This window comes from Pteropus medius, unplaced genomic scaffold (assembly GCF_902729225.1).
Source record: "Pteropus medius unplaced genomic scaffold, Ma_sr-lr_union100, whole genome shotgun sequence".
Taxonomy (NCBI): Eukaryota; Metazoa; Chordata; class Mammalia; order Chiroptera; family Pteropodidae; genus Pteropus; species Pteropus medius.
This window is the reverse complement of record NW_024349797.1, coordinates 22,262,891-22,276,100: the sequence shown is the minus strand read 5'-3', so window position 1 is coordinate 22,276,100 and position 13,210 is coordinate 22,262,891. Positions and strand designations below refer to the sequence as shown.

Here is a 13,210-nt window from a genome sequence, read left to right as displayed (position 1 = left end):
GGCTGGCAGGCGGTTGGCCAGGGAGAGGCAGAGTCCGGGTGTCTGGCCTGCGTGGCTGGGCCCCTGGTGGTGCCTTCCCAGAGCCCCCTGCGGCCAGGTCTGGCCAGCGAGATGCAAAGGGGGATCCTCTGGGGGCTCCGTCGCCCTGACAGGGAGGGTCCCCGCTGCAGTTTCCACTTTTGAACATCGAGCGAGGGCCGTCGAGTCCACGCCAGCAGCCGCTGACCGGCAGGCGCCTGCCCGTGCTGGACTCGCTTAAGCTGGAGCTCGCTGGGCCTTCTCTGATCTGCGGCCAAGGTGTTCTTCAGTTCTACGTTTTGGCCCCAACAGTGGAGCTGGAAGCATCTCCGGTACCCGACCACACCGGGGTGGGCCGGTGCTGGGGATGCTGATCCTCAGGCCCGAGGGGTCACCCAGGTGCACACAGGGCAGCTGGACCCGTCAGCATGACACAGGAGAGCAGCCCCTGGAGCCGGCCGCGGGAGTGGGGTGGGTGGGCTTGTCAGAGACGGGGGGGAGAGGGAAGAGGCCATTGGGTGCCACCTGAACTCCAGGGTAGACCAGCATTCAGGGGCCAGAGGCGGAGGAGGCAGAGCTGCCCACAGCATCGGGGACAGGACAGTGGCGATGAGAATTATGACACTATTTCTTGAGCAGCGGCCAGCTGTGAGTGGCCGGGATGTACACGGACGGTCCTATTTCTTCGGTTCTCACCACCTGTGGAGCCAGGGCGAGCTCACCCCTCAGAGCAGCCAGTGCCGAGGATGCGACTGCCCGGCGTGGTGGGGGGCTGGTGCAGCCACCCCTCTTCCCAGATGTCTCCTGAGGCAAGACCACAGTCGGAGCCCTTGGCCCGTGGCCACCACAAACAACTTGTCCTCATTGTCATTGAGTAACCGCAGTTGGGCATGTTGGTCCAGGCCGTTTCAGGACAGCGGACGGCCAGCAGCCCAAGGTGCGGGGGCTGGCCCGGGACCTCCAACTCAGCGGCCCAGGCTAAGCCCCCACAACTGTGGATGGGAGCCTGGCTCTTGGGGTGGGGGAGCCCCTGGGCCAAAAAGGGGTGTGAGGGCAACACTCGTTTCAGGGGTTTCCGGTTGTTCGGTCAGCCGGGGGAGGTAGGGGTGAGGCTGGGAGGGCTTTCCAAGGCGGCCACGGGCCGAGGAGGGTGTCAGGGGAGGAGCCCAGGGTTGGGGCGGGCTGACTCGAATCTGTGGCCATGTCAGAATGACCGGCTGGGCTGGCTGGGTGGGAGCAGGGTGCCCCTGTCCACGGCGGAGGAGGGGCGGGGAGGGCTGGGCAGGAAAGGCGGCTGGTCGAAGGCCCACCGCAGACCCCACCCGGCCCTACGGGGTGAGATGCCCGGCAAGGCCTTTCCTCTCCCCAGTCTCCTCATCCTTAAAACGGGCACGACAGACCCCTCCCGCCCGGACGTCCTGAGACGCGAGACGATTCATACCCAGGCCAGTGGGTTCCTGTCGCAGGGCGCCCACTTTCTATCTTGCCAAGGAAGGACACACGGCTACCGCCCTTCACAGAAGAGGCAGGACTCGGACGCGCCGAGGGGACCCCGCCAGGAAGTGGGGTGGCAGAGCCCGGGGTCTTGGCCTGTCTTTATTGTGTCCTTATGTTTCCCGTCACCTCTGGGACCAGGCGTGGCAGCCCCTGGGAGCCTGAGCTCAGCGGCTCCCGGCTCGGCGAGGAACTTAGCACCCCTCAGAGGTGTCTCTGTCCAAAGGGCCCCTCCCTCCCTGGGATGGGTCCCCGCCTCCGCCCAGACTTGCCCCGCCCCCGCCTCCGCCCTAGGCCCGACCCTCTCAGCAAACGGGGTGCTGCCTGGAAGAAGATTCTGGCCACGCGGGGTCCATTAAGAGACAAGGAACCGAGCGTGCAGACGTCCCACAGGTGCCTGTCAGTGCCCTGGGTCGTGACGCCCCTCACGATGGGAAACTGAGGCTCAGAGAGGTGGAAGACTTTGCCCAGAACCACCCAGGCTGTGGGCGCCAGAACCGGGTCCCGGTACCACCCATTGAGAGAGGTGCCCAAGGCAGGTGATGGACACCGAGTCGAGGGCCCCTTTCAGGCAGAGCAGAGCTGCGGACACAGGCGGACGACAGGCCCTCGTTCCAGTCCAAGGCCGCGGGCTCCAGGCTCCCCTCGTTGGAGGAGGGGACTCCAGTGTCTCCGCTGGGCTCGGGAGGACGAGCGCTCAGGGACTCCCAGCGGGGGCTCCACGTCGCGAGTCCCACGCCCAGGGGGACGTCTGCGCGTGTGCACACACACGAACACACGCCCGCCCCTCAGCGCCCCAAACCCCAGAGGCCCCGCCTCCTGGACCGGTCGTCTTGGCGCTGGGCAGTATGTGCGTGGAAAGGCCCTCGGGCTGCACGGAGCTGCAGGCAGGAAACCCAGGCACCTGCCCACCTGGGTTCGCATCCTGCTGTCCCCGGCCCCCGGCTCTGTGACTCTGGGCAGGCGGCCCCACTCCGAGCCTGAGCGTCCTTGCCTGCAACACGGGAACCCAGCACAGGGGCCTGGCCGACAGCAGGCGCTCAGTGGGGCTTGCTCCCCGGGAGGTGAGGCCCTCCTCCTCCATGTCCCCCGCCTGGACTGCCGGCCTCGTTACTGGTGGCAGTCTCTCGCAGCATGCTCCTCCCAGGCTGGCCGCTGCTGGAGTGCGGCAGAAAATCCAGCTGCTGGGTTGGGGCGGGGGTGGTCAGGGGCCTGGGGGTGAGGGTCGGGCCGCCTGGGCTGCCGGCACCATCTCGTGCAACAGGCTGGCGGCATTCCTGGGCAGGGAAGTGACCAGGGCAGGTGGACAGGGGTCTTGGCGGAGGCCCCCCGACTACGCACAGCCTGCCTTCCCCGGATCGTAGGTGCTCCTTGGGTTCCGGAGCAGGCCTCCCCCAGGCCCTGCTAACCCCTGGCGGGTCGCAGGCCCCGCCTGTGTGTCCGAGAGGCTGTGCTGCCTGAGGGTGCCTGCCCACAGATGGGGAGCAGGCTTTCTGGATGTTTCTGCAGGTCTTCCCTTAGTGCCTGCCCTGTCCTGAGTACCAAGGACCCTACAGGTGGCTCCGCCACCACCTCTGCCCTCCAGGCCTCCCGCTCTGGTGGGAAGGACAGACCCCAGACCCACGGAACCCCCAAACAATTCTCAGATGGATGTGGGGTGCTAGGGCGAGTGTGAGCTGGGCCCCCCGGGGAGAGAATCTCAGAAGCAGCCCGAGGGGGTTGTGTTCTTGCTGCAGGTGCCGGGGAAGGAGGCGGAGGCCAGCTCAGGCGGCCAGCTCAGTGGCCGAGGCTGGAGATCATGCCTCACCGCCGGCTCCAGACTACTCAGCGTGGGCCCTGCGGAGGCGGTGGGGGGCCCTGAGCTCACAGCTGGGCGCATGCGCAGCGGCCAGGGCCTCCCACGGGGCAGAGAGCACCCTGCTCCCCACAGTGACCGGCTCCCCACCACCCCGTCTGCCAGACAGGTCCCCTAAGGCTCTCCTTCACCCGTCCAGTTGTCATTCATCCTCCTGGGAAGGAGTCAGGGCGTGCTCACCGCGACAGCACGGGCTCAGCATGATGCTGGCTCACAGGCCTCCAGTGGGCGGGACGGTGCCATGCTCCATGCGGTCACTCAGAGACTGGGTCACAGGTCGGGCCTGTGGACTCGACTCGGACGACTTGTAGGGGTGGGCTCAGGACCCACAGCGGTGGAGAGGGGAGGAGGAGCAGGTGGGGCCGTTTCTGGAAGCTGAGCAGCTAGGCCCAGTGACTCCACAGGGAGTCAGGGGTGGGTTGGCCCTTCAGCAGGAGGTCTTGAGTTTGCGCAAGGTGGGTGGGCCTTTCTGATCTCGCACTGACCACTCACTGGATGGGGGCGGCCCCTCCAGAAGAGGACGTGACCCTGGGTGGCTCTCTTCAGCCTGCGTGGCCCCAGAGAGGGTTGAAAGCCGAGGGGCCTGCCTGTTGGAGGTGTGAGCTCCTGCAGGGGCCTCTGCGCAGCACCGAGGCCTCCCCTGCACGGCCCCTTGTACCACTCAGGTCCCCTCTTCACGGAACCTCTGCGAGCCACTCCTGGGGTTCCGGGGGCCTCTCTGCAGCTCAGCTGCCGCTGCAGCTGGTCTTTGGGCAGCAAATGACACTCATCCTCTCCTTCTCCAGCTCTGCATCCTAGACCAGCCTCCCCCTCGGCTAGCACTGCTGCCCAGCTTGGCGAGGGGGGGGCCCGTCGTCCCCGACGCCTCCGAGCCCCAAGTTGCCACATCCTTCTCAGGTGGCAGCTGCTGCACTGTCCTACTTTACCCTCAAAAGTGGGCACAGGAGCAACAACAGGTGCCCAGCGGCCTCGCCCACGTGCCACATGGAGCTCTGCGCGTCGCCGCGGGAGACCGCAGGGCTGCTTCCTCCTGTCCACGGGGATCGGTCAGCCCTACACATCACGAAGCTGCCTGCCTGCTGGTCCCCGGGCACAAGGAGCCAAAGTGGCCGGTGTCATTTACAGCCTGTAGTCCAACGACTTCTCCTGTGTCTCACATTGCAGGGCTGGGGAACACAGATCCCCACAATGGGTCATGGGGGGGGGTGACAGTAAAGGGGCCACTCCGGCTTCCACCCCCTCAGTTCTTGGACTCGGAGTTCTCAGGTGCAGGTGTGGGTTGAGGCCCCGTGGAAAGGGAAGGCGACCTACACCGTGATATTTCTCTGTTCCTGTCAAAATTCATCGCTGCCTCTTCGGAGGTGGATGGAGTCCAACACAGCTAACCTGCTTCGAGCAGGCTGGCCGGGGTCCTCTGGCAGTGGCTCCACCCTGGGGCTCGGCAGCGGTCCATGTCGCTGGCAGGCTGGGCATTCAGCGACGGGACTGGCCGCACGCCAGCCTTGGAAAGCGGGCACCCCTGCTGCAGGGCCACCTGGTACTGCTTTCCCGTGTCCACCGTCCCAGCACCTGCACGGCGGCTGAGAGGCTGGCTGAGGCTGAGTGGCCGAAGCGCTTCGTCTACTGGGTTCTCTTCAGGGCTGTTCTGGAAGCAGGTGCTTTCCGGGGGGCGTCAACGTGCAATCGGAGGCTCCGCCCCCTACCTCCTCGGGTCCGACCTCCTAATATTGTTACTTCCGGGCCCCTGGCCAGCGGGCCGTGCCATCCGCCACCGCCCACGAGTCCGTCTCTACTCTCGCACGTGTCCCGCACGAAGCGGACGGCAGCCCCAAGCCCCGCCCATTTCGAAGAGTCTCCCTCCCCGCCGATTTTCAAGGCCGCCCCAACTGGCTGGGAGCAGCCACCACCCACCTTCAGCTGGCACGTGTCTCCTGAGCTACCCACTCGTGAACCGAGCTCAGGCTTTCCGGCTCTGTCAGCCGAATGTAAAGCTCCTGTGTGGCCACACGTGTGAGCTGAGGGAGAGGGGCACCGGTGGACGTCACAGGCCCGTCCTGCTTGTGATGAATCTCAGCTGTGCCGCTTCCATTTTAGGATGAAATGCCACTGGGCCCGACGCACCTCACCCCTTGGTGGGCCTGATATAGCCCATGTTGCGACAGGCAGCTCTGGCCTCGTGGAGAGGCACTCCGCCTCTGGCAGCATCCAGAAGCACACCAGGAGCTGTTCGTTGAAAGGTGTCCAGTTCTCCGCTGCAGGTGTCGTGGGCTGGCTCCAGACCCGAGGCATCCGCTGTGAGATTCTGCCATCGGCGTTTGCCATAAAAGCCAGTTGTCATCCTTTTTTACTACTGATAAACTCTCGGACCGTAGAGAATGACAGATCACAGGGCCTGAGGGGCGGGCTGCTTGTCCTGCAGCCCGCACCTGCCGCAGAGCCCCTTCCCGTGCTGGAGTGAGCATCCTCCGGGCCACCTGCCATCGGGTCAGAGCAGAGTTCCCAGGTGTGGACTATGCTGCCTCTAGAAATCAAGGAAATTGACCAGGCTTGGCCCTTGATGCCCCCGTGTTGACCAGGCATTGGATGCGGGCCGGTGGGGAGCGGGCAGAGTCCTGGGCAAGGAGGCCTGACTCTGCTGAGTCGCCTTCCAGAGGAAGTGGACAGCTGGCACGGACAGCCCCTCCAGAGCCCGGAGCGAGTGTCCACCCCTGATGGGGAAGCTGGGAGGCATGACACGGAACCCATTTTTGCATGGAAGCTCTACCACCCTAGGTCCCCGGACCTCCCACTGGACCTTCTTTATTGTCCAGCAGCAGGGGACAGCGTGAGCGGGACAGATGGGGCTTTAGCTGTGGGCTGGGTGGGAAGTTCTCACGTTGCACAGGGCCGATCTCAACCCAAGGCTGCCCTGGACTGCAGGGGGAGGGGAACTGGCCGACTGCAGCCCCGCTGGTCTCTGCAGACACCTGAGCTGCCCGCGCCGGGCTGAGCTTCTCGGGGTCGAGTGGAGCCAAGGCAGCAGGACTTGTGGTGACCTCAGAACCAGGTGTCCCAGGACACCCTGCCCGCCTGCCCCGAGAGCCCGCCCTGCGTGTGCCCTGCTCTGCCCCCGGGCTCAGAATCCAGAGGCAGCTGGCACACCCTGCCCTCAAGGGGCCTCGAGCCTGGGGTGGAGGGCCACTCCTGGCCAGCAGAGCCAGGCCCCTGCCGGAGCCATCTAAATAGCAGAGAATTCTTCACAGAAGAGGGGTGGGCGGGTGGGCGGGAAGGTGCACGGGACGGGCACTCTGGCTGCTCTGAGCACGTGTCCCGCTGGCAGGAGGCGGAGGAGGCCACACCGGGCAGGAGAATGGCATGTGACAGGGCTCCGAGGTAGAGGAATCACGGCGAGTCTGCGGGACTCTGCAGCCGGAGGGGGCGCCGGGCGGGAGGACCGGGGACGAGGCCAGAGGGGGCACTGGGCGGGACGGCCGGGGACGAGGGGCGTGGACCCCGACGGGACGTTCCTAGTTCCCCTGCCCCCCCATGCTCCCTTCCTCTATGCTGCTCGGGGCCCGGCAGCCTTCAGAGTGAACTTTCCAAGACAAACCCAGGCTGCGTCACCACTGCCTTGAAGCCCTCCACAGCTCCCCACTGGCTCTTTGAATAAAGCCCACACGCCTTCCTGTGGCACAGATGCCTCATCCAGCTGGGCTCTGAGTCCCCGGCCATCTTTCCTGGCCCGTCTCTTCGCTAGGCTCCCCCTGCCTTGCCCCCGCTACCTGCACAGGCTCTGTTGTAGCTCCGCTCACAGGCTGCTCTGCTCCCACCCTCTGGGAGGCCTCTCCCCCATTTGTTTTCTGGTTAACGCCTCCTTGGTCCTCGGAAGACACCTCCTCCAGGAAGCCTCCCCCGACTGCCCCCTCCTCTAAGCACTTGCTGTGCCCAGCACAGCCCTTGGTGTCTTGCAGGATTGTGGCCCTCTCGTCAGGATGTCTCCTGCTCCAGGCAGAGGCACCTTGACCAAGGCCGGGGGTGGCGTGGGGGCTGTGCTGGACTCTTCTCTGGGGCCTCAGCCTCTAGCTCGCAGCCCCCAGCCGGAACGAGAGAGAAGCGACGGGATGATGCCCTTAAGGTCTGAAAAGACATTTTGCCGGGCAGCTGGCGAGGCCCCCGCCCAGCCGGAGGCTGTTCCAATCCGCTCCACGAAGTCCCCCTCCGAGCACGGCGACATCGGTCCAGGACACGGCGAGGCCCACTCCCTGGCCCTGAGCGGAGTGCGTCTGGAGGGCCTCCTTCCTGCAGCGAGGCGGTGGGAGACGCGGAGGGACCGGCTCCCGGGGCCTCCCCTCCTTGGCAGCCTCTGGCCCTGTCCAAGTCCTTGTCCCCAAACGTGCAAAGTCCTGTGGGGTGTGGAAGTGAGTCCTAGCCCATGCTCAGAGCCGCGAGGACCTGCAGCGAGGGGCAGGGGTGGCTGAATATCAGGCGGGTCCCCAGGGAGCCTGGGCTGGTGTCCCTCTCCGCCTGGTGTCCCTGCGCCCCGGTGTCCGGGGTTGGTGGCTTACAGTGAGAGCCTCTTCTGGCTTAGGCACTGAGGGGGAAGGTGAGGGGCGCCTGGGGGAGTGGGTGGGGCAGGGGCCGCGGGGCTGGGGGCGGCAAAGGGCATGGCGGGTGCCAGCACGGTGGGTGTCTGCCAGGGCTCCACGACCGAGCGGAAACTCGGCGGCAAGGGGCTTGCTCCGTGCTCCACCTGGCACGGGCTGGGTCTTCGGAGAGCTGTTTTCTCTGGGTAATTGGTGAGAAGTTTGCTTCTAGAGTCTGCCCAGAACCCAAAGTGGAAGCAGGCAGAGAGCCAGCATGAGTGGAGAATGTTCTTTAAAATGCGTTTTTATAGAGGTCCATTCACGTCTGCTCTTTGGACCTGGCGAGTTCAGAATGTGAAGTAATTTAAACAGGGCTGGGCGGGGCTCACCTTTGCCCCACGGCCTTCGTGAGGCCCTGGAGGGCAAAGGGGCATCCGCTGGCCCGTAGAGCTGGGTGTCCATGGGGCGAGTGACCTTGTGCTGATCACAGGCTCTTCTTATCTGTGAGCGGGAGCTGGCCCGTCAGGTGCCATTGGCTGGGCAAGGGTCCGGGAGCTCAGTGTGTAGTAGTTGGGGCCCGCTGGCCTCCACTGCGGTCAGTCACAACATTTCAGCGCCCTTTGCCAGGTGCCCGGCCGGTGTAGAAAGGTGTGTGTTTGCCCAGTTAGTTCTGCTCTTCCCAGACAGGCCCCACCCATCCAGCCCGCCCAGCATCCCCAGACCGGGCTGGCGACTTTGCAGAGGAGAGACGTGAGGCCACCAGCTCTCCCCTCTGGGTGGTGACAGGTATTTACCTGGGGAGAACTTTCTGCAGGAACATGGTTTCCTGAGCCTGGAGCAGAGACAGGCCACCAGCCCCCTCCTGCTGGGGGATGGCGGTGCGCCCCTCGCCCTCAGTTTCCACTTCTGTCGTGTGTGGTCTGCAGCGTTCCATCCTGCTCTACGTCTCTCTGCCTCAGGGCCTCACCTGCACACGGAGGGAATTCAGGAAGCAGCTTCGGAAAGGGAGCGTGGGGATTTGTTCGTAGGTCCTGGCAGCTCGGAGAGACGCGAACTGAACAATGGTGGCATGTGGGCGGGACGGTGCGTGTCCAGCCTCCGTGCAGGGAACGAGGGCGGCCTCTGCTCCGAGCCGGCACGTGCTGAGCATCTTTCCCTGGTGGGTCCTCAAAGAAGCCGATGTCACTGGGGGCGCGGATGGCGCGGGCTGGCACATATGTGAGCTCTTCCTCTGCTCGTGTTTGCCGGGTGCTCCGGAGCCCGTGGTGTGTCATGCGCCGTGGAGCCCGTGAGCACAGCAGCCGTGGCACGTCTGGCCAGAGCAAGGCGGGCTGGGCGCAGGGGTCAGGAGGGCCCGTGAGACCGCGGCTCACCCGCGTGTTATACACAGGACTGGTGACCGCCCTGCCGTGTCCAGGGCTTGCAAGGCTACCTGAGCCGACTCTGCAAAGGGCCCCGTGTGGATTATCTCTCTCCATCCTCAAGCTCGCTCTTGAGATAGACGAGTGTCATCTGCATTTTGTGGAGGTGGAGACTGGACCCCGAAGGTGAGAGGTGGCGTGGGGGCCCACCCGGTCACCCGACTTTGGACACCGCACTTGGGGACCTTCTCCCATCCAGTTCCCGAAGTGTGGCAGGCCTGCTGGAGCCCAAGACCATTTTAGAGGTGCGTGGACGGACCTATTACATAATCGTGCATTTGGTTTCATGTGTATTAGAAAAAAAGTTAACCCATCAAATCTGTGATTTCACTGAGAATATTGCCTAGAAGAAAAGCAAGGTTTAAAAAGCGAGACTATTCAGGATTAAGTTGAAGAAAAATACCAGAATGGGAGATGGCAAAAAATCAGGCCCTTAAAAGAAAACCGAGCCCTGCACAAGCCCCTCCATTGCCCCCGGCCCCCCGGGCTCTGTCCCACCCCCACGTGCCCTGACAGCTCCCACCCCAAAGCCCTCTCCTGACCCCAGGAAGCCAGCTCTGCACACCCACTTGTCTCAAGGAGACCTTGAGACCCCCATGCCCGACTGCGGACATCCGCCCGCCTCCCCCCCAGCGGGCCAGCGGCCAGTCTCTGAGGACGCCCGGCGGCCCCCTCGGAACTTCCTTTGGCTGCACTGACGCAGGCGGCCGCTCTCTCTCGGGACTCCCGGACCCCACACTCGCATCTTCCTCTCGCCTCTGCCTCCGCTCCCCCAGGCTGCTCCGAGATGCTGGGGCTCCTTAGACCCTCTTTTTTGTGGCCCCCCCTTACTCTCTTACTCACTCCCCACTCACTCTTCTGTGCCATCTTCTGAAACGCAGGCCTCTCATCCACGGGCCGACCGGACCCTTCCCCTTGGACACCTTGACTGCCCGTGACGAGCCCTGGACCAGCCCCGCTGGGCTGCCCCTTCCCCTGGCAGACTGTCGCTGCGTACCCGGTGCCAACCCTGCCCCCGTTGCTCAGTGTCTCCCCTCCTCCCCACATGTGCTGTGCCCTCCCTCCTGTGGAGTGTGTCCTGGGTCTACCCACATCTCTCCACTTCTCTGCCACCAACCCTGCCACCGACATCCCTCCGGCTTCGGGGGCCGAAATGTCCGTTTCGGTCCCCTTGGATGTAGCAGCCAGCACGACCTTTGAAGGAGACGGGATCAGATCACTGCCCTGCTTTGAGCTGTCCTCTCCCCATTACCCTGGGAGAAGACCCCGACCCCCTAGATGTGCAAGGCTCCCCTCAAGGGGCTCCAGATGCAGAACCACAGAAACGGCCATGGCAACAGCCGTCTGTTGCCAGGCGCTCAGTCGGGGCGTTAGTTCCTCCTGTATCTAATGACCACGGGATGCCGTCCAGGCTCCAGTGTCAGCAGCCCAGGCTCCTTCCGCCTTGTGGCTCCTCCGTTGTCATGGGTCTAGGTGGCTGTCTGAGCTCCTGCCGTCCCAGTGGGGGGCGGGGGGAAGCCAGGAAGCCGAACAGGCCTCCTGTCCATCGATGATTCATTACACAGCTGCGCCTGGCCACTGGGGAATTTGGGAATCCCTGCTTCTGGCTGGGTGAGCGTGGGCCCAGGAAGGGATGGCGTGCCCCTCTCTGGACCTCGGCACCCACCTGTGAACGGGGGACACCCTCCCTGCAAGGGGGCTGCGGAGGCCCGGTGAGGCGGTGAACAGCGAGCGCCCAGAGCACGGCCAGGGGCTCGTCCACTGACGCCCTTGCCGTCTCTGCCTCGGTTCGGCGTCCTTGCCCAGGGAGCTCAGGGTACGGGTTCTGGGTGGGCACTCAGTAGGGTCAAGCGAAGGTGGCTCTGCCGTGTGTCCCTCATCACCTCTTCTGTGGTGAGGTTTTGGTGCCCGAGCGTCTTGGGGCCGCAGGAGACGGGGCTGGCAGGGGAGGCGCCGTTGGTGCGTGGCAAACCGAAGCCTGTCAACTCCAGAAGCTTTTGGCACTTTGTTGAAGCGACTCGATGACTTTGAGAAGTGTCTGCATGTTTTTCCCCAAGTGCAGTTATTTTTGCTGCTGTGAAATGTTCTGAAATCTGACAGTTTTGTTTTGAGTCTTAGCCCGATGTGAGGATGGAAAGGAACACTGCCTCCCAGTTCTGTGGCACCCGCTTCTCGAGGTTTCCTGAGGACACCCGGATCCTGGCAGAGGTGGCCGAGGAGAAGCCAGGCGACCGAGATCCCCCTGGGGTGAGCGCACAGTGGGTCAGGCCTGGGAGCCCCCAGACCCACTCAGGGCATGAGACCCAAGGGCTCATTTGGCCAACGTGAAAATACCTACTATGTGCCAGGCCCTGACCTATCAGACGTTTATTGAGCATTCATTAGGCATAGACTGTGCACCTACTGTGTGCCAGGCCCTCATCCACCACGCATCTGCTAAGCACCTACTGCGTGCTCTCAGCATGGGATGGCCGGTCACCTCACCATGCTTGTTGGCTGTGAGACAGTCGAGGAGGCTGCTGACGGGAGGTAGACCCCAGGGCAGAGAGGCGACCCGGGTACAGTCCCTAGGGGCCCTGCCGGGGTGAGGCTGAGGCTGAGGGGGTCTGAGTGGCCCCGGGGCCTGGACGCTGGCCTAGCGTCTACTGCCCTCGCCACCTGTCTGGCTCCTTCTCCCCTTCCCAAGGTCACAGCTCTCCAGGGCTGGGCCGGAGACCACTCCTCTCCCCGCTAAGTCTGCATGTTGTCCTGCCAGCTGACCTCGCTCAGCCCACATCTTCACGGGCGGCGTCTTCGCGTCCTGGACGCCATGTGCTTCACGTCCCAGTGTCTCCAGGCCCCTCCGGTGTGGTCCAGTTACCTCCGGGCACCTCCGGGCATCTCACAATGTCTCTGTCCCTCATAAACTATTCATGTGTCCCCCACGGCTACCTGGGCTCTGCTCGGGTCCCCATCTCAGGCTGGTCCTGGATGGGCAGCTTCGTGGCTGCCTTTGGACTCGGTTCTGGGCGCGGAGCACGTGGGTCAGAGCAGCAGCGGACGACTGCGGTGCAGGGGACAGTGCTGGAGCCCAATGACAGCCCCGGGAGGAAGCGACGACGGCGACCTCTGTTTTAACAGGCGACAGCACTAGACATGGATGAATGAATTGCCCGAGGACACGGAGCGAGCCCAGGACTTCCTGCAAAAGCGAATCACCCACTTAGCCCCGGTGGCAGCGGGGGAGCGGAGCCGTAGCTGCAGGATTTCGTGCGCGTGGAAGCGTGTTTTCATGTTTACAAGGACTTTTCTACATTGCTATGGAGACTAATGATGCAGCCGTTTCCTCCGAGACGAGGACATAAGGTGTCCCTGAGCATCACACTACAGTATATTCCCGTTAGAAACGCAGAAACAAAACCACGGTGTGGCCCGCGCCCTGCTCTTTGGGACCTGCGTGTCGAGACCTGGCTGTGTTCATTGGATCACCGGCCTGGCAGCCGTCACAAAGATCCCAGTGTCACGGTGCGTGAAATGAGGCGGAAGCCGTGTGGGGCTGACGGGGCAGCTCCCTGGGGTCTGGGCACAGGGTCCTTCCGTCACAGCTCTGCTGCCTTCACGTAACTCCCACCTCGTCGCTCAAGGTCATGCCTGCCACCAGATTCACGATGCAGCCAGGGAAAGAGGATGAAGAGAGGGGAACGGGTGGTCCCTTCCTCCAGAAGCCGCATGCGTCACTTTTGCTCATGTCCCATTAGCTGGAAGTTGGCCACATGGCCCCATCTAGCTGCAAGGGAGGCAGGAACATTGTCTTAGGAAGGTGGCTCTGGGACAAGCTCAAACTTAAAGGGCTCTGTTATTAAGGAAAGGTGGGGCAAACG

The 13,210-nt window shown here is 63.8% G+C and overlaps 1 long non-coding RNA gene across 1 annotated transcript; it reads left to right on the top strand.

Moving 5' to 3' along the window:
- Positions 1–8,568: 8,568 nt before the first annotated feature.
- LOC120619707 (uncharacterized) lies at positions 8,569–12,790 on the top strand. Its single transcript, XR_005657635.1, has 3 exons — positions 8,569–9,088; positions 9,320–9,595; positions 10,232–12,790. It is a non-coding gene; the product is annotated as an uncharacterized LOC120619707 (long non-coding RNA).
- The last annotated feature ends 420 nt before the right edge of the window (positions 12,791–13,210 follow it).